This window comes from Drosophila biarmipes, chromosome 3L (genome assembly GCF_025231255.1).
Source record: "Drosophila biarmipes strain raj3 chromosome 3L, RU_DBia_V1.1, whole genome shotgun sequence".
In the NCBI taxonomy this organism is placed as follows: Eukaryota; Metazoa; Arthropoda; class Insecta; order Diptera; family Drosophilidae; genus Drosophila; species Drosophila biarmipes.
Window position 1 is genome coordinate 20,756,658 of NC_066613.1, and position 21,969 is coordinate 20,778,626.

General features: G+C 40.9%; 1 protein-coding gene and 1 long non-coding RNA gene across 2 annotated transcripts in view; both read right to left on the minus strand.

The window, feature by feature from the left end:
• The window catches only part of LOC108035360 (frizzled), a 94,660-nt gene that overhangs the window by 8,856 nt on the left and 63,835 nt on the right, over positions 1-21,969 (minus strand). The gene's annotated exons all lie outside the window — the stretch shown is intronic.
• LOC127010837 (uncharacterized) overlaps positions 11,096-21,969 on the minus strand; it is a 30,497-nt gene continuing 19,623 nt past the window's right edge. The window contains exons 2-3 of the long non-coding RNA XR_007763657.1: positions 14,769-14,820; positions 11,096-11,395 (exon numbers count right to left, since the gene is read on the minus strand). This is a non-coding gene — a long non-coding RNA (uncharacterized LOC127010837). The remainder of the gene's footprint in view (positions 11,396-14,768; positions 14,821-21,969) is intronic.

Sequence of the window (21,969 nt, forward strand, 5' to 3'; positions counted from 1 at the left end):
TGCTGCCCTCCCAGCTTAGCCCCTCGCTGTCTCTGTCTTCAGTAATTGTTGACGTGGTCATGCACTTGCCATACACTTAAAACAACCTTTACCATCTTTAAAATATTATCCAAAAATTATTACAAGATATATTTGCCAGCATACCTTATTTTCTGAAGGGTAGGTAATATTATCTTATATGTTTAAACTTGTATTTACTCTGAGCTTACTTTTTTAAGTAAAAAGAAACAGGTTTTGCGAAGGAAAATGGTTTCCTTTCTGTGCACATTTTTAAGGGGTTAAGCGCAGCTTTTCATTCCCTTTTCAGGGTGTCTCTTTTTGGAACCCCCTTTCTCCATTTCCCCGACGCACGTGCTGCGGAAATGAGTTTTGTGTATTTCACTTTCCATTTTCCGCGACCCCCCCTGTCTTCTTCTTCCACTCGATTCTACCTGGGCAATAAAAAAGGATTAAAATTTATGAAATTGCTTCGGTTTTTGGTATTTGCGGTCGGTCGAGAGGGGAAATGGAATTGGAACGTGCTTGTGGGTTAACTTTGGGTTAAGCTCAAGATGTGTGATCCATAAATAAGCGAATGGCTACCAGGAAAAGTGGGAGTCGTTTGACATAAATCGTGATATATGGCGCATTTGTTATCAAGGGAAGTGCATGAAGAAGGTACCGAAAACAAATATTTTGCTAATCCCTTAAGCTGAAACTCAACTTTGAAGTGATGTGCAATATATATATCCTTATTTATTATAAAGCCCAGTTAGAAAATAGAAAGAAATTAAATTATAAAATGGGTTATCAATAAATAAAAGCAAAGAATCCAATTTATAATTGGAAAGCTCCTGAGACCGGAAACTGATACCAGCATCCTTTATTTGCTCCCTGAAATAACTCCCTAATATCCTTTTAATTCCTGCTCCCTTTCCGCCTACAACCAGATTTATTCTCCTTACTTTGCTTGGCATTTTAATTTTTAGCCTTCCATTTTCCGGACAAGAAAGCAGCGCAAAATAAATCTCTCCGCCTGTTTTCTTATTACTGGCCCACGTTCGCGTGCGGCTCCTGCGGCTGACCCATAAAACCCTTTTCCACATCGCATCCTTAACCCTTTCGTGCCGACTGTCGCGTGCTGGCTGTGGGCTTCAGCTCAATTATCCAGCGACACGACCACGCATAAAAAATCAGGCAGCGCAAAAAGCGGCAGAAAAATGTTCATTAGGGGAAATTCCATTTAACGAAATTGTTTTGGGCTCGAGTTCGCTCAGCTGGAGGTACAAACACTTAACTCTCTCATTCAACTTGAGTGCTGAAAATGTTAAATGTGATTTTTTAGGTGTTTCCTTGGAGATGAGATTGTAACGATTATGGGGCGGTTGAGGAGAGTGATTCGAGGTGCAAATAAGATACCAGAAAAGGTATACAGATTAGATGGTTTTCGTAAGCTTGGATAAGTATATGCTATGCTAAATAATGTAGAATGGCAGTGCCTCTTTTTGTTATTCTTATAATCACTCAACTTAACTTTTTATCGCCCATACCAATTTATTATAATTTTTTTAATTGATTATTATGTAGTGACAAATTTGGAACATCCTATCTTAATCAGCTTTTTCCCCTAAATCGCAAAGGTCCCAGAAAGAGTGGTGGAACAAATATATAGAACCCCAAGCTGCCAAGATATCTCTGGGGAAAAGCTTTGTTTTAGCCACTACAGTCAACACCAGCGGTGTCGGGACCCACGAGGAACCGAACCATCTAGGTAAGCGGTGTCTTCCGCTTTCCGCGGCCCACTCTCTCCGGAAAACTGCTGGGAAACTTTTGCGGGTGCTTTCCCCAAGAGTTTTGCTTACATTTGCCGCCACATCCTGAGCTGGCCTTAGAACAAAAAGCGCCGAAATTCACGAAGTGCGCAACCCAGGGCAGGCCCAAAGAAAAATATAAAGTATTATATAATATGTATTAACACTGGCAGGAGACGCATATGGAAAATAAATTAGAAAAGTTCCAGCTTGCTCTTGCCGCTCGCAAAAGAGCAGACAAAAGTTTCGCCCATCCCACAGCAAATCTCTATAGGAAATTTATTAATATTTTATCAGGGCTCCGAAGAACAAGAGCTCTTGTATACATTCAATTAAAAGTTGCTTGGGCAACATTTGTTAACCATTTAGTGTCCAAAAAACGAAGGGGAAATCAAAGTTTATGAAGGCGTCAGATGCGTAAACACAAATAGAAATAAATTCCAATGAAAACAAATATGGTGGAAAGGTCAAAGTACAAACCACCAATTTGTTCCTTACTTCCTAAGCGAACAAAAAAGAAGTTGTATGGCTTTTGCATTTGTAATGAATTGGGGCAAAAAAAGGAAAGGTTTCGGTTATCAATTGCAGGAAATTTGTTTTGCCCGGAAGGCCGAAACTCTGATTGATACCAAACAAACATTGGGTTATCCATTGTGGGTGTTTTTTCCTCGGGTTGTTTTCATCGCATTATTTGAAATTAATCCTTTTTTAGGGATAAAAGATTGCTAATTCTTCAACGGGGGAAATGAAGCAAATAAGGACAAATTGTGTTGTTTTGGCATAGATATTTTTAGAATAATTTATAATGCGATGGAGCGTATTAAACTCTTTCAAATAGGTTTTAATCTTTAAAATACAATTTTTTTCGTTTAAGAATTTTATTATCTTTTCAAAAATATACTTACCACTTTCAATTATTTGAAAATCTGCAGCTTGCTTCATTGCCCACTTATAACTTGTTCCCACTAACTTTTTCTGGCACTCAGTTTCTTAATTTATAAAGTCTTCTCACTCTTGAGTCTTGCGGGATGCGCAGCACAAATTATTAAGAAACATTCTAGCAAACTGCAGACAAAGTTGGCAACAAAAGGCAGCCCGCTTAATTATACACACCATTAATAACTAAAACCAATTTGTATGCTCTGCAAGGGCAGAGTTGCAAAAGGGGAGGGGAGGACGGTCATGTGGGGGTGGTGCACCTACAGCTGCAACTCAGGCACCACCCAATGCACCCAGCGCCCACACACATGAAATGCAAGCCATATAGACCATAAATCAACGCACAATGGGAACAATAACAAAGGGCGGGGAAACACGCAGCGACACATGAAGAAGAAGCACTGAAGGAGTAGCAGGGCAGGACAATGGGAAGAAGAAGCAGTACAACAACAAGCGAACGCAATTTGTACTGCGGGACTTCCCCAGGACCTCTATGGATGCCACCGGGAGGAAAAAAAGCAGTGCATTACACTGAGAAGATTATAAGTCGCACCTGTTGCAAATGTAATTTATTAAACCCAAGGCAAGAGAGTCTTATTATACATGTTACATTTAACTGTACTAAAAGTATTGATCCTATATTTTATTTATTTTTATAATGATGCAATGTTCTCTAAAGGATTTTCAAACCTTACACAAGGAATTTTTAACATTTTTTAATTATATGTTAAAAACATGTGTGAACGTGCCTTCCCAAAAAGCATTGAAAACCATTTTAAGATCAAATTTACCGGCTATACATTTTTGAAAAAGATTTCAATGATATCTCATGAATCATAGGTTGGGATATCAATATTTTTATCATTTTTATCATACCTCTAAATTTTTTAAAACCGAAACCCCTGTTCCCCCCAGTGTAATAGTTAAGAACAGTAGCTCCAGTAAGTACAATAACTGCCGAACAGCAATAACCGAGCGAAAAAGCCGTGTTGCAAATAAGCAATATTGATGAGTGCGACGCCCGCCAGGGGGCGCCAAGACAATGCCAAGGCGATTTTTGGGCAAGAACCAAGCGAAAGGCAAACAAAAGTCGGGACCAAAAAAGGCAACGAAATGCAAAATGTGCAACTAACGAGAAACTGCAACACTCACACACACAAAGGCACTAAGACAAAGGTAAACAAAGTTCCTATAGAGAATGGTGGGTCATCTCCCCGTTCTCTAAGCAGCTTTTGTCGTAACTATAAACCGCTCCTCAGGCCAAAAGTTTCTCCTTCCTGACCGCCCCCACAGCCTCCCAAAAATCTCCTTGTTAGTTTAGGTTTTCCTTCTTTTTTTCCCAGATTTTGTAGTATTTTTTGGGTCTTCCGTTTCTTGTTTCCCATTGTGGCATCATTATAGGGTAGCATTCCGAAAATGGAAAATCCCGGAAAACGAAAGGGGAAAATGTGGGGAAAATCGCTCTAGTCGCCCAGCTGAGCTCATTAAGTTGAAGTGAAGCCGGGCTTAAGCGCAGCTAGCTTCCTCTCTTTCGCTCGCCGTCTGCCATCTCTTTCGCACGCTGCTTTCCATCTCTTTCGCATGCTGCTTTCCATCTCTTTCGCACTGGGAGCCCCTCAAATGTTTTGAGGATTTCCTTTTCGCCTTCACGCTTTTGTGAGTTGTTCCTGTAACGTGTAATTAACATCTGAAGTGTTTGTTGTTCTGCTTTGTCTGAATGGTGGAAAGTGTTGCGGGGTGGAGGGGGCGATGTACCAAGAGGAAATTGTTGCCATTTGAAGGAGTTTTGAGTGCCGGGGAGACGCTTTTCCTTTGACTGCCTTTCAAGGGTTCCATGCTTGCAGGTCGCCACTTCAGGTTAGAAATATTAGTTTAACAAACTAAAGTTTCAGGGCAAAGACTTTAAAGTTTATGCTAATGCCAAACTACGAAGAAATTTAAAATATAAATGTTATGAGCTAGTATACCAGCTTTTAATAAAAACAATATAATACTTATATACATTCTTCTCACCCTTGAAATTCTTCTCTTAACTTTAGCCCTCGGGCCAACTGCATTTATTTTATTTTGACCCTTCAATGGACTATCAAAACACACTTAACACAATTGGCAGACACAAAAGTTCAAAGCTGTTAAACTAACTGAGGAACTTGGTGCCCCTTTCCTCCCACATTTCCAACTTTTTTTTTATATATTTTTAAGAGTCCTTAAATGTTGCATGCCTCAATAGTTCTATCAAAGGATTTCAAATTGTACACTAAACAAAGTACAGTCGCGAAATTTTATGTCGTAGACAGATCTAAAGTAATCGATTACCGATACTCATATTTTCTCTTTGTGTGCCCAAGTTGATTATGCAATTTGTCTCGCTGTCAAAAGGCGACTTCAGCCCGCATTGATGAGAGAGATAGTCGCTGTATCTCGGTCCCCATGCGCCTTCAACCCCTCTAACAACCTCTTCTGTTTGCTTCCCGATTGGCAACTGATTAATAATCGAAATGTCAACGCTGCCCCTCCGTTTGTCTGTCAGCTATAAAGTCACTTGACAGTTTAATCAATTTGTGTGTTTCGACTTTTCCAGCTGAAATCTCCATGCGGGTAGAAAATTAACTTAAGTGGCGGACACGAAGGGGGCCGGCTGAAAAGCAGGATAAATAGAAAATTTATATAAAATGTTGACCGAACAAACAGTTTTGAAAAGCTTACCAAGCAAACAATAGAAATTGTCGGGCATTGTGTTAGTTTGGCGAGATGAGCAAATCGCACAAAGGCATTCGACATAAGGAAGAGCCCAACAGCTGTGCAGGGTCTGGAGATATATCCCACATAAGCTCCGTCCCCGAAAACCCCCTCTATTAGCTTTGTTTTCCCAACAAACAAACGACGCCGAGTGACGGCGGGTGGCAAAGAAAATAAACAAAAATTATGACAAACCAAAGCTGAGCGAAGGAAGGAAAAAATAATAAAATGCTCAAGAAAATAGCAAGCCGCAGTTGAAAAGCAGGGTATTTATATTTGTGAGTGCACAGAAAGTTTTATCTGCCTAAAGATTTCATTTTCAATATTTCATATTTAAATAGGTTCAAATTATGGACCCTAAGTGAAAAAATATTTATGTCAGAATAATTAAAAAGTTAAGCACTAAAAATTAAAAATTGTATAAAAGTATGAAATATATAAATGTAAATATTTTTTTCTGTGTCTGTGGAGTGGGTGGGCAACTACTAATAAACAGGCTGAATCAGGGGATACGAAGAAAATGGAAGGGGAAAAGTTAGCCCTCTGCATGCATTAGACATAAAAATTCCAAGACATAAAGCCAACTAACATGTAACCAGGTTAAGACCGAGGGTGACAAGGGAACTGAGCTTTAAACATATAAATATGAGGACTTAATGTCTGCCGAAGGCAGGGACTTAATAGAGGGAACTCGGGGGAGTGACTCTGTGTTGGCGTATGTGCCAACCGATAGCCCGTGATTTTATGCTTGCGGAATTAAAGCCGTTTACAGACTGTTCCGCAAACGTGCGAAACTGTCAAAACAAGCTGCCAAAGTTAATAGCTTAAAAAACGTGGCTCGATTTTGGACTTCATTTTGTTTAATTTGAACTTTTCTAAGGAAACTAAGGTCGAAAATGTATAAGTTATTAAAAATTACGTATACGCAATGTTGTTTAAACAGTGCCCCCAACGATTAATTCCAAAAGCATAAGTGTGATTAGACAATTTGTTAGTTGTATTTTTTAAAAATTATAGCATTGATTTAAGATGGTATATTTCTTAGAACAGATATTTTATCAAGTATCTGATGTTAATGGACACATTTTGCACCCACTTATTATTCACATCGGTGTTCCGTAATGTTGCATTTAACTGTCATAGACAGCTTTTTCCCAGAGGTGGTACCTGTCCGTCCGGATCAGCAAACCACCCAAAACACCGTCCAAAGGCAACAAATTTTCCCATAGCCTGCTGTTCTACACACTGTTATACATCGCCCATCAGCGTCCAGTGCAGATGCTACTTGAGTTTCCAACCTCCCAGCCTCCGATCCCTGCTCTCATCTTACCGGCTGATGACGTTGTCCTTGCATGCAAATTTCTTGGACTGCTGCTGTTTCCACAGTCCTGCCTTCGAGCCCTCTTCCCCAATCAAGTCGTAATGCCTTCTATGGGAGAAGTTATGACCCCCACCTGACTGCTGGCAAACACACATTTGTGGATGAGCAGTTGAGGTCAAGATACTAGCAGGGCCAGTTCTTAAAAATTTTTAATGTTACTTCACCTCAGCTACTATTAATGCTTATACACGATTGGGGTTTCCCAATATCGCAATCACCTTATAATACATTTCTGCGCTCTTTAATTCTGTGAAATCGATAAAAATATATAAATTAGCAAAACACATCTGAAAGATTGACTAAGATTAAATGGATCTAGCCATTTTAACATCTTTAACAACGCCCAACAAATGCTTGTAGACTCACCTAATTAATTTTTATGCTAACTGATTTAAAACTATGTTACTCTAAGCAAATAAGTTAGAAGTCATGTCAAAGATTGCAAGATATGTAAAACGTAATAAAAAGTATTATATATCAATTCAGAATGTAGTCATGTTAGTTTCTACTATCAGAACATTGGAATCGAAATCATTCTTTTTATAGCTGGGCAAAAATATTATACTGTTTAAATCCGATAGACTATAATTAAAATTGCGTAGAGATTTTACGAAAATAATAGCCCATCTACTATTTTGACCGCAGCTGTTTGCCTATTTGCCGAGGCACATCTTTGCGTTCGTGAGACGCCCCCTCATCAATGGCCCGAACTCACCGAAAAATGTTACGTTTTGGCAGGCGGAAGTCGCCTGTTTGGGGCGTTATGAGGGGGCTCTTCGAAGGGGTTTTCCCGGGGAGGGGACACACAGGACTGGAGTGCACACATGTAAATGGCCAGCCCTGACTAAACATTCACATCAGACCCGGAGTCGCAGACACATATGGCCAAAACAACATGGGGAAAAAAGCACAGACAATAGATACAAGAGCGGGCTGGAAGGGGGGAGGCATTGGATGGGATAAGCCGGGGACTTCGGGGGGCATTACGGGGGTATAACTCAGTGAACAGCCGTTGACCATTGCCTGACATTTGAGCCATGTTGTCAACGTTCGTTCGTTTGTTGTAGCAGAAGTTGTTTGCTGTTGCTGCTTGCATCCATTATGGCTGTTTGCTGCTAGCCCTCTCGGCCCCCAGGCCCCTTCTTGGCCCCCTTGGTTAGTTCGCTTTTTGCCAGTTTTGTCTCGTTTCATTGGAAATTTTGTTGGCTCTTGTGTTTGAAGTTGCTGTGGCCATCTCTGTCTCACCCCCGAAACTATATTCTCTGCTTCCACGTACAACCTTTTCCTTGTGCTTCTATGCAAAAATACCTCCTCATCATGAGCATATGCTTGGCTCACTTAGTGGCCTGTAATGAGCTGCTACTCCTACTTGGGCTCATAATTCAGCAAGAAGTGCCCTCTCTTTCTGTGGCTACCATGCCATCTCTTTCCTGGGCCGAGAAGTACATCAAATATGAGCAAAAATAGCAACAGCAGCTGGCTTGTTTGTTTTATCTTTCCACAAAATTAGTTACAGACGACAACGACGACGACGACGACGACGACGACATCACAAAACACTGGCCACTTCGAATGTTGTCCGTCATCTTCAAACAGCTGTCACCGAGTGCCTCTCTTTCCAGCGCCCAACTCGTTCACTCCTTCTGGCTGATTGGTGCTCTATATGGCTGTGGCCTAATAGCCAACCTAATAAGTGCCCAAACGTACTGGCCCCGGCCATGTTTTGGCCATTTCCCATGTGCCTCATTGGCAAATTATCAACTTGACCACACACAAAAGCGGAGAAAGGAAGATTTTTACGGCCTGCGAGTGACATCCACATCCATGTCAGGCACTTCGACTGATACTGATACTGATGGAACGGAAATGAGCCACTAGATTGCTTAGCTACTACCCTCGGCGGTCTTTAATTTTTTAATTAATTGCTTGTCACGTTCGTCCAGCCAAAAGAGAAATGGAGCGCGAAATGAAATGGAATGCGAGGCCACAGAGGAAAAAATATTAAATGGTTTTCAACCGTTAAGCAAACTTTTATTTAAGATATAAGGAAGAACAATTATATTTTTCACCAAATATGAAGAAGAAAATATAAAAGTTACTTTAAAGAGATTCTAAAGAATTTCCAAGTATCTCAAGCTATTATTAACCTTTTCAAATATTAAAAAATTCTATTTCACCTTAAGCAATATTTGTATTTTCCAACTGAGTTTCCTTTTACTGCTTCAACTCGCTTTTTGTTGTGTCTGCATCAGCGAAAGGCGGTGGAAAATAATTGTTGCCTCATCGCTGCACGTTGCTAAAATAATAGTAATAAGTGGCGGCTAGTCTGCGGCTCCACCGCCCCCACTCCCCCATTTTTTTCCCCCAGCGACTAGGTCTCGAATGGAAACCCATAAAAAGTGCCCCAGCCAGACGACACTTCTGCTCGCTAAAAGGGGGCAGCGGTAAGGGGAAGTTGAAGGCTGAGATATCCCATAACAATGGCAGCAGATTCGCTGGCCAGGAAGCCTCTGCAGTGGCAATAATTGTCATCATCATCATCTTCATCTTCTGGTCAGCGGCAAGTGGGCGGCTCTTTTCCAGATCCCCGGGCCACGCTTCAGATCCAACTGCAAGACGACAATCAAAGTCCATGACAGAGCCGCAGAAAGGAAAAGAAAAGCAAAGTAAACTGAAAGCAAGTTAACCAGCGACATTTTTCAGATGCCGCAACGAAGGCAAAATGCCCCAAGAACAAGCAACTAAATGGCAAATCGCTGGGACTTGCAGTTGGCTAAGGAAAACCCGGAGAGGCGCAAAAAGAATGACCAAACATGGGTAAAAGTGCTGGCCAGGGGCGGAGGCATCGGCATTGGGGGCTCGGTGTTCGTGTTAAGTGGAATGCGATTGACAATAGTTGTAGAACCACTTGAATAACAGTTTGTCTTGCTATTGGGATCCAAGTTTTGCATAAAACACTGTAAAATCCTAGACGTAATCAGTAATTAATAACTTACTAGATAAGCTAACTAATCATAAATCCAACAGCAGAAATGTATATTTAATCACAATAATCTAATCTTATAAAAGTTTCAAATAGGTATTTGAAACGTGCTTATCATGGCAACTTGCTTTGGTGAATGAAAACCCAATTCGAAAATGGTATTATAATTTCCTTAATATTTTTCGGATTCTTATATTTCTTCCCCTTTTAAATCGAACCTCTTTTTCCTACGCCCTTGCTTTAGCTCCCCACTGGACTGCGCCCACAGTTTTCCAGTTGTCCAGACCTCGGCGGTGTGTTGTGGGCAATCAAAGCAATTGCAGAGCCCCAACTCCACGCGGATCCCAACCCATCCCATCCCAATCCCATCTGATTCCCAATCCCATCCCGATTCCGATCCCAATTGCAAGTGTCGCTGGCCGAGGAGTCGAACGAAGCAACTGAAGCGACGAGATGACAACGGACGATGCTGGAGGAGCTCAAGATGGATTCTGGGGAGTTGGGGCAGAAATAATGAGCTGTGTAACCCTTTTGGTCCAGCGAGCGGGGGAAAAGGGCCCAGAAGCTAAGAGGCGGCAAAAGGAAAATTAATTAAGGCAAGGGGCCGAGCGATTGAGGCGTCGCACTCGACGCTGTCCACACTGACACGGAAAAAAAAGGGTCACACTACTGCATTTCACATCATTTGGTACTTTTGTACCAAAAACAATTTAGATTTTTTTGGAATAAAATTATGGAAGTAGTGGATATGGATAGTAATTTATAATAATGCTAATATTATATAACCCTATTAAAATGTTAAATTTTTTTTCTCTGCACTTGGAACTGGAAGTCCAAGTCGTAGTCCAAGTTGATGGCGTTGTCGGGTGGGTTGTTTGATTTCTGCACGACCTTCGTTCGGTGCTATCGCGAGACTCACATCTCAGCCTCCTTCAATCTGGGGCCTAATAAATCTTCAGCTCAATCTTGGTCCACGCCTCAGACTTCACTCTGCTGGGCCCCCACCTGGCCGGCTCCTTAGTGGCTTCTGTTCTACTCTAATTTTTATGCATGACAAGGCCCACAAAAGCCTTTTGACCAAACTGTTCGGCCCACTTCAGGTCCCCAATATCCTTGGTCATCGCAGCTCGCATTCTCCTGTTTTCCAGATTTTGTTGAATTTTTCATGCGTTGCCTTCGGTCGACCGCCCTCTTTTCGGGGCGGCAAAGTTTTCATTAAAATTTGATTAAAAATAAATTATTGGTTATTAAAAATGATTAGTTTCGGCCAGATTGATGTTGTGCCCAGAACTGCGTCCGTGGGGGAAATTGTAAAAGTAAATGGGCGGCGGACTTGGCTCTCCTCTGAATTCATACAGAAGCAATAATGAAACTGTTAATGTGCTTGCAAAATTACTGAAGCCTCACGGAAGTTGGCAGCAAGTTGAGCAAGATAAGCGAGGGGCGTTTGATGTCATCTGGGGCTAAGATATGCCAGAGGAAGCCGGCCCCGAGTCCTTTGGTAGCGCCACAAGGGTCCACGGGAAGGGTGGGAGATAATTGAAAATTATTTCGACCCTAATGCTGCGGACAAGAAAGGTTGATGACTCAAGATTGCGGATTTAAGGGAGGGAATTCGGTAGATAAGTTTTCGACAGGAAGCTCAAGAAAACAATTGTAAAAATGCCTAAATGTAGTCCTATTAAGGAATTTAAAAATAAAACTTGTAAGAGTTTTAAAAGGGAACCACTAGAAATACCCCGAGCATAGTGACAATTGCAAAGTGCAGTTAATCAGCGGGCTTTTCCGCTGTCAGGTGGGCCGGTATACCTTTTGACAGCTTGACAGGTGGGCCAAAGTGAGCGTATAACAGTTACGGCTCCCTGACCACTCCGCCATCTTGGCCACGTCAAAAGCCGAACTCAAAAGCCAGCGCCGAATTGCACTTGAAATGGCCGCGTCAAAGTGTCGCTCAAAAAACGGGAGGGGGATGGCTGGAGCGGGATATCTGAGCCCCAGCGAAGGAGTGAGAGGGACAAGTGATAGACAACTGCAGATGCAGATGGAAAGATGGCAATACTGCAGATAAAGATAGGTTTTTATAACTGGGAGAAAAAATTTTACAAAAAATTTAGGTAAAAGTTGATGGCACTTATTAACTGTTTCAATAAGAGTTTCAATATCTTTTATCACATAAATTATGTTTCTCAATTATTAGACTTTAGCCTAGTGTTTTCCAGTGCAGGGAATAGATGGTTTTGTAGATCGAAATGGAGCAAAACAAATGGAGCAGGCCAAGCCTGGGATTGGGCAATTTCTCACACACCAAAAAAATGAGGAGGAAAATCTGGAAAATAAGGAAAGCGGCGAAACTTTGTACGCACAGCGTTGTACAACGATTTGTTATCTCGGCATTTGTATCTAAACGCTGCAGTTAACGGTACTCAGACACTCAGACGAAGCCACGCACCAGCAAGTTGTTTTTGCAGCTTTTTGCAAGTGTTGCCAAAACATATTGGCGCAGAAAAACACTTTGCCAAAAACGATGTCATACGCATATTTCTTTTAGCTGCACTGCAAATGGTATCTAAATTTGCAAATCAGCAGCGCCTCGAGGCATCCGACAGATGACTTCCCGAACCGGATCTTCAGCCGGGGTCCTTTAGGATGGTCCTGCGCCATCCAACATGCACAGCGTCAGTGTGAAAGGGAGGCAATCAAGGGCCCTCAACTCGCAACTTGCATCTGGCCATTAAAAATGATTTATATGCGGCAGCGCAAAAAATGATACGTATGCATATATAGGTGTATATATGGTATATCCAGTATTCATAAGTCGAGCTTAGTTTGTGCTGCTGCTTTATTGATGTTAATTTATGTATGTTTCACTTGGCTTTCTTGCCACGCATGTCTTTGGGGCCTCTCGAGAGCTGCAAAGTTGATTTACAGCTGCAGTTTGGGTTGGGTTAAGGCTGGGGATTGGATTCATAGTCGTACTCGGATTCGGAATGGGTTGGGTTAGTCCCGGGTCTGCGGAGATACCGGGGTCTAGCGTCTAGGTGGGTAGTCGCTTAATTGGTCGCCACCTAGCCACATGTTGCGCCATGTGTGCCACGGATTTCGATTTCAGTTTCGCCCCGGTAATGCGAAACGCACTTTCAAAATCACAAAAACAAATGCAACCAAAATATTTATGATTTATTTGAATGGGCGTCTTAATGGACGGCTTTGTAGGGGCCATAAATGGCCTATTGATAAAGTTGTGTGAATTATTTTCCATAATGTAGCCGAACAATTGCATCGATTGTTAATGGCCTTTGTCCTCATGTTGCTTTATTGCTGAGGGGTCGAATAATAATCGGTATTTAATTCTCAAAATATGATGTTCATCATACAGAAGAAAATCTTTTGCAAATTGATTACCTATCGGAATAGTTGAGCTTTTGAAGTTCCCAATAAATAGTTCATTTTTCAAGGCCTAAATAGTTAGGAATTTATCTATATTTTAAATAACAAACCCCAACAGTTTAAAAAATAAAAACAAGTAAATAATCTACACTGGACAACACAACATAAATAAAATTCATATTCGGTAAGTGATCCCATTGGCCAATCTATGAGTGTCCGAAGCCATTCCAAAATGACTAATGGAGACCCCAGATTATTTCAGATCTCTTCTGATCGACAAATGCAGCTCACACACAGAGTGGCCTTTTATTTTCTTACTCAATAATTTCTGTGGCACCACAGTGCTTATCTTTTATGTAAATTTATGAACCAGTCTGCGACCACTCAAAAAAGTTAACTGGCAATAATTATGATTTCTTCAAGTGTGCACAGGCAACTAAACATACAGCTTTTGTATACGCGTTGATATAGTGTTGGATATGTTTTTTTTGGTAGATATATATTTTACACAAGTCATGGCAAGATGTCTATTGACAGCCCAGCCACACAGAGACACTTGACGGGCAGCTCGAGTGGCTTTTTGAGAAACCAGTCTCGAGTGCGTTAGAATACCAGCTCAAGTGGGCAGTGGAGGAGTGGTGAAAATCAGGGGATAGCCAAGGCGGAGGATGGATATGGCCAGGGATCAGGAGGAGCTGCGCTCTGGAGCGGGGACATCGGCGGAGATTCCCATTGGCAAGCGCCGTACTTCAGATGCCGACGCTCTGCAAATGGAATTGAAACCCAAACCGAGACCGAGATTGAGGTTGCCCCAGAAGGCGGTGATGATACAAACACGAAGAAAAAATGGTAGTATAATCTATAGGTATTACCAAAAATGTAAAAATTAAGGGGATAACCTAAAGTGCATTTTAAGCTTGGTATAAAGCAGTTTCATTCATTCAGTTCTGGAAATAAACATACTAATGGAACCATTTAAGTTTAAATGTTCTTCTTATAAGTACACCTTATCAACCTTAATGTGCAGCTAAACAGGCTATCATTGTCTCCCATTTCCCACCCTTTTTTTTTACAGTGAACTCCCCATTTAACCGGTTTCGCTTACACGAAGGTCCGCCCCAGCCCCTTAAATGTCTATGATTAAATTTATATAGTTATAGTGGCAGCGCCCAGGCACTATCCCGCAGAATCAAAGTAAAATTAACTTTAGGACATAATTGCAGGGAGCACAGAATGGGCTACTGCGAGCCCAATTGCACTTTAAACTAATTCATAAATCTGGCCGGAGTTGAGACCTCAAGAGCAGGCCCTAATTGCCTCCATTTGTGGTCCCCAGTGCCATGTGCGATGTCAAGTGAGTGCCGGCTGAGAGGAAATCGAGTGCAAATCGATGTTGGTAATCTGGCCAGTAAATGTATATACACATATATAAATATTTAGTGCCCTCTTCTGGCCGTATTCGTGTGTTTATCGTGCCTAATTATGGCAAATTAGCCGGAGTAGGGCCATAAATCAATGCGGGTCTCTGGGGAAGAGTGGCTGCACTCACTCGCTCCGGGACACAGGGGTCAATCAACGCTGTACTGATGGAATTTACATACCTGGAATGAGAAGAATGTGGTAAATTTGGCGTTAGAGATGGCTTTAAATTATATGTTCAATGATTATATAACTAAGCATACGGTTTAGAGCATAATACATATTTTTATGTTATTTCTTTCCTTATTTTCCTCTTAAACAACATATAAAATATTTATATTAACACAAGAAAATATTTTTCTCTGATTTATTTGACTTTAAATCACTTTAAAACTGGTTTCCCTGTTAATTTTTTATTTATTCGCCTTCTTTAACACCACAGTTTATTTTTAAATGTGAAAATCCCCCTGATTTTCCATGGTCACAGAAATCCCCCACAGTGCCAGGGGGGTTAAGCAGTTTATGTGGGACAGCAGGGGTTAAAGTTGGGTAGAACCACAGCTTCTGAGGACACAGAAACGAGAAATGCAGCGAGCCAAATTTGCTTGACATTTACAACTGGCCAGGTTGGCCAACTCGGATCGGGTATTTACTGCCTGATGTACTCACTCGACTCACCGCTGAGGAGCTGTGCCATTTTAAGTGTTTATAGGTATTTACTTTTATTGTTTTTTATGCTTAACGATTTTTTAAGTGGAGTGCAGAAGGAACGCAAGCAGCAGCCGAACGAGACTTGTATGCAAAGTGCCCTGAACTCCAATTTCCCCTTGCCAACATTACGCCTGAATTGTTGTACTTTTTTGTGTGTTCTTTTTTTTGGGCTGGTTGGCATTTTTTTGTGGCTCTTCTTGGTCGAGTTAACAAGGCGCAACAAGAAGGCGGCATAGTTAAAGCTGGGGCCTCAAAGTCGCCAAGTTGCCAGGTCCCCAAAGTCAGGGGGCAATTTAAATGACCAAAGGCAGAACCAAAACTGAAAAGAATACGGCGCATTCCTTGGCGGGCAGCAGATTTATGTGTCCTTTGTTCTGGCGATTACAATGCTCTCGCGTAGCCGCAACAAATTTTCCCTTTCAATCGGCGCACCAACATCCCGGCAATATTTCAATTAATTCGTGGAAAACGCGCTCACAAAGAAATATCATTAATGGGGGCTTTTGTCAGGGCTTTTTCAGACTGGGAATGAACATTTAATGAGACTAGATATTTCTGATAGCCACATATCATTTTTAAGAAGAATATATTAGAAAAAGAAAAAAAAATGTTTATCTAATTTTGACATTTAATATTTATTTTTTTTTATAAAAGCTACTAATAGGCTTAAAGTTTATATTTTTTTAAAAATACATTTCCATGGTATTTCGTAGTCCGATACTTCCTGAAATTTCCCCGAGTCATGCTGATGTCTGTGCAATTTTCCCTCACATTAAGCACTTTCAATCCGATGTCATTGCGTCTCTGGCCTTTAACTTTCACCTTCCCTTGGCCCTTGCATTTTTTCTACCATCGTCCAGCCATTTTAATTAGTTGACGCATTTTTACTTTTTATTTTTCATGATTCATCTTAATTTATGAGAACCAAAAGAGCAACAGCAACAGAAAAGAATTGTAAATTATGCAAGTAAAGTTGCCAGCCAGGTGAAGCCCGGCGACTTCGCAGCTTAACTTTTATTTCCACCCAAAAGTGGCAAAAAAGTGACAAAAAAAAGTAACGTAAAAAGAAAATTATTTAATTATGTGTATAAAGTTCCACTTGTCATCCTGTCAGAGGTGTCGTGCCGTAATTTGACATTCGAAATTAATTATAACCGAAAAAAGGCGAGACAGAAAATCTGCTCTTGAGGTTAAAGGTTGGCAAATTTTCCGGGCCATAAGAAGAAATGGAACGAAATTAAATTTCTCCATTAAACGGACTGATAATCTGCAAATCAAGACGAGGGTAGACATTTCTTTGGCCCTGTCATGAATGGTCCAGCTGATGACCCCTTGTTAACGCACTAATCTAGCAGATTTTTATTCCATTCTTTTCGTCCTTTGCATATCTCCAGCTGGGGACAGTGGACATAAAAGCTTAAGGAATATTAAGGCAGGGGTGCAAAAAATATATCCCATGTCAACATTAATTAGGGTAGGGCATTATGCGCATCTAATGCCGGGCATTATTGTCCTGGGTCCAGATAAACATATGACTCCTAAACAGGTCTGCTTGGGGTCCGAGCAATTAAGATGCTAGGCATTCGGAATATTTTTGGCAAGTGGAAGGGTAAAGGGTTCTGTTTTGCCAAATAACTTGGCCCAGGGATTTGTTTTGACAATTTTTTTGGTTGGTAATTATCTGTTAAGTATAACCATTAATTAGTCTTGCTAAAATCTATGAGAAGGGGTCTGCTTTTATTACTGCTTAATATAGTTTGGGAAAGGCAGATTAGCTATAAAAGGCTTTTGACTTAAGTAAAGGCAAATATTTATATATTTATTTTGACAAAATTGTGCTTAAATTTTAGTTTATTAAAATTCAATACACTCCATGGCCATTTTAAGCAAAGTCTTCATTTAGTCCCAAAAGTAAACATCTTAATAATAATAAAGGAAAGACAATTTCTGCTCATTCCACATCAGCTTCTCCGAACTTATCGCCCCATTCTGGCGGAGCCATTCATAATTTAAGCCGATTTAAAAACTGGCGCCAGTTAAGTCGACCGTGGGCGTATAGACGACACTCAGTGGGCGTGGCATTGGCTTGCATCACGCCTCACAAACACAATAGAGAAAAGATAAAGCGCTTTAGATGCGACAGCTTTTTTGCCCAACTGGACAGATGGAGATATGTAAGACTACACAAAAAGAAATCATAATTTGATTACTGAAATTTATGGAATTTTTGTCATTCATAATTTCAGAATTTTTATTTTTTAGGTACCAGCTAATAATATCGATAATAATATATATTCAAATTATAATATATATTAAAAGTATCAATATTATAATTTGTAGTATTGTGTGGAATGAGGCAATGCCAGTATATGCGGAAGAACACTTATCCGATTATTACATTCGAATGAATGTTTTGACAATATGGTAAAATTTGTTTTTTTTTTCATACACAAAATAATCGGTAGGAGGAAAAGCAAAGTGATTAGGCAAAGAAGGAAGTTGGCCGCACTGGAGTGTGATTCCCATTCCCAGATGGTCCCGTTCCCATGGTGGAAGATATAACTTTTTGTTCACACATCGGCGAGATCGGAGGAGCGATGGTGGGGTGTATCTCCGGCGGCAGTCGGCTAAGTAACCATAAATAATGCCAAGAGCAACAATCGAAGCTGAAGCAGCTGAAACTAACCCAGACAATGGCAAAGCTTTTTTGGCCATTACCGTTGGATGGCCCACGTTTCTTCCCACTTCCCCCGGACTTTTCGCCTTTTGATATATGGCAAGGCATTGATTTTGCCTATATAAGAATATGCGATATAATGTCCAATTAAATTCTAAAAAAAGAGCCAAATACAAGAAGCAAACATCGAAGGCCGTTAGGACTTCCAAACTGGGTGCCCTCATAAATTTATACAATTTTATGCCTCCTTCACTCCGCGCTCTGTCTGTTTTATTTATTTTATTGTATAAAAAAGGAGCTCGACTTCTGCATAAAACTTTTCGCCTCTTTGGCTTTATGGCCTCTCGGTGTTTGTTGCTTCTTTTTTTTTATACTTTTTATACTCCTCCCAAAGCTGCTGCCTCCTACCATGTATAGTATACCAATCGTCGAGGTTGAGGGCATAAATCTTGACTTAAGGCGCCATAGATCATTACACGGCTGCAGCCAAATCGTATGGGAGGCCTGGACCTTGGCGAGCCCAGGGACCTGGTGTGGAGTACTTCCTCTGTGCACTGAAGCGGATTATTAAATATTAAACTTTATTTGAAACGGTCCTGGGGAAGAAGGTCAAATATGACAAGGGCCGACAAGAATTGGTCATTTTATGGTTGACTTTCAAAGGCAATTTGAAACTGAGACGTGGTTTAATAAACTGAAAACCTCTTACAGTGGCAGGATTTTAAGCTTCTTGCAATTCGTATTGGCCAACAATTTAGAGCTCAGTTCTGTCACCTCATAAATATTGTAAGCCAAAGGTGTTTGTGCTTTGAATGCAAGAGTTTCACAGTGTGATGTAAACAACACTAGGTTATTATTAAATTTAATAGAAGTTTTTTCTGGGATCAAAGAAACTTTTCTAATATGCACACCGCCGGGCAGGAAGGAGTTTATGCATACATCATGAGCCCACAAAAATCGTGTAAGCTTGTCAGCAAACTTTCCGCACCCACTGTTCATGAGCCTGCCCTCTCTGTCTTCACCGCTCGTGCTGTCCCCTTCGCTTTTGCATATTTCGCTCACCTCGGGCCAAGTCAAATATTCCCCTCGACTGCGACTACATCGAGGCAATTAAAAAGTTCTGCACAAGTTTAATCAACAAATTTCCCACACACTCCCATGAAAACTAAGTGAAAAAGCGCGTGCGTGGCCTTTTCCTTTTCACCCACTGTCTCTTTCTCTTGACTGTCGTCTGTCTCTTTCATTTGATTGCCATCCGTCTCGCTCTGTTCTCATGCTCGTGCATTTCATTTCACACATGGGCAATTTCGAGAGAGCAAAAGTTTAACAAGTTGATTGGCGGACTCTGAGGCGGAGGATATTGCATGGCAACTTTGTGGCATACAACAAGTGCTGCCAACATGGCCAACAAATTTACAATTCGTCAAAGGCCAATTGTGAGCGGAAAAAAATGCCAGGAAATTGAGTTGAATTGGGCCCATTCTCTGGCGGGAAAAAAGGTATTTAAGATTTATTGGAGGCTTTCTCAAGTGCACTTACAAGTCATACCATAGTTTGAGTTTACCAATTATTAAACCTCCTCCTTTTTTTCTGTGTAACTGCCTTCGATAATTTTAATAAACTACTGTTATTAGCATAATTTTCGCTGCAAGTAAGCGGCTGGGGCGCAGAGAAAAGTGCTGGAAATTAATTTGCATCGGGCGCATGCGCAACTTGTCTGCCAAAGCTGAATGTTGAGTGCTGCAGTTGCATGATATGACTCCTCCCAAGCCATTCCCCGGCTCACTGCCCCAAAAGACCCTGGATTTCCTCCTCGGCTTCCTCATTTGCCTGCTGTTGTAACGTTTTAATTATGCCTGTAGATTCTGTTGCACTCCGTCTCAAGTAGTTCTACCTCTTTCGTTCGCCCTCGTGCCGTCCCCTTCTGGCCAGCTGAAGGAGCCTGGTAAATTGCAGGCGCAAATAAATTTGTTTGAAATATGTATGGTCGAGGAGTTCCGAGCGAGGCTCCCGAGAGCTGTTCTCTTAGCCAAATGAGAAGTTTAATAGCTTGTTGCTCGGTGTTCGGTAAGTTGCTAAGATTACAAAAACCGAGGGATGGCAGCGCGGAAATTGTGATTTATGTCGTGACTAGATTGTTATTTTTTAACAATTCATCAAATGATAATTTTGTTCTTATCTATACAAATTTAAATATATTTGAACATATTCTAAGGAACTCATTCTCTAAATATTTTTTGGTCTTTGTTTTATTATGCTATGATATTAAATGCTACAGAGACAGCATAAATTTTGTGTGTCAAAATATAATTAGTTTAGTTGAACTTTGACTAAAGTTGATACCCATTCCCTGTACCTTTTACCTGCCACCTTTGGCAGTCCTTTGCCACTAACTAACTGCCTTTGCCACAACGTTTTTCCGCTGACTTTTTAAACTATTCCCACAAAATACCCCACTCATCCTCGGTCTGCAAGCACTTTGCCTCGCTGAAGTTGCAGTTTCCCGGGGCATCCCTGGATCCCTGGATCTTGGCCATGATGGGGCGCTTTTGGCCAGGGGCGTGGGGGTGTTAATGCCAAAAGCAGTGGCACCCGCAACTGAGCCGCTCTTCGGCCAGGTTGGCTGGCAGCTTTTGCCATCGGAGCTGCAGCTGCAGGCCACTCTGCCAGAGGCGGAAAAAGTTGGCTCGGAGCAGACCAGGGGTGGGGTGCTGGGGGGGGCCAAAGTCCCCCAGGCCAGGCCAAAACCGCTTGTCAATCGTGTGGCACGTTTCCCTGTTGCTGGCTGCTCAATAGAATTGCAGCATTATTTCTGCATCTCCCCGCGAGCCGAGGCACGTTTCCTATTTTTCTACCATTTTTCCATCCTCTAGTTTTTCCAGCCTTCTCCGCACAGAGTTCAAGATCGCCGGGAGTCGATAGTGTCGCCCGATTCTTCGTGGTATCCTCGCTAACAAGTCTCCGACTTGTTGCCGTTGTTGTTTCATTAAAAATGATTGATTGCCAATTAATTGAACTTTGCCGATATGTTAATTAACAGCCAATCGAATGCATTCGACTGCTTTTGCTCAATTTTCGTTCATGATTTATTAATAAACTTTGATTAAATCACTCTTTGGCTTTGCTTAACGAAGTGCAACATATTTGCACGGATTTCATTTTTCAGCTTTACTTTTAATATTGGTACCCAAATATTTGTGAACAAAATTTTAAATTTGTATTTATATTAATGGCGTTTTAATATTGAACAAAAACATTATATTAACTTTTATTTCAAGGTGACTTTTTAATTCCGTGATCCAGAAATTATTCCTGTTAAAGACATACCCAAATTTAACCAGCAAATCTTCTCACTTTTAATTAAAACATTTCTCCCACTAGTATTTTAATTTCCCCACTTGAAAAGCAGAAAATCTCTCAAAAGCAAAAGAGCACGGTTCGTATAAACCATTTCTTATGCAGTTTCCTCGGCAATCTCCTTTTTCTGGCTCTTGCCGAAAACTTAAACATTTTTATGTGTGCCGAAAACTTTTGGGCAAAACTAAAAGTGCAAAAAATATTTTCACACGCGATAAACAAAGCGACGAAGATGCAGAAGGTGAGCGGGTTGGCAGAGCAAACAGCGCTGAGGTAAACCCGGCAAAATATCACGAGAGCAGCAGAAATAAGCAGACTATCAGCAGGACAGTGCACTGAAAGAAACTATCGTATACAAATTAAAAAAAAAATTTAAGTTTTCCATAGGTGCGGTAAGCTTTTAAGTCAATCTTTTGAGACCGCAGCCTTCAGAACATACTATACAATATGATATAATCTAAGCAATCTAATATTATTTTTAATGGAATAAGTAGACTTAATTTTATTCTTTTTTTAATTTTAGTTATTACGTTATCTGTGTTACATCTTTTTTTATATTCTGAATATTTTTTAAAAACCTAAGTAA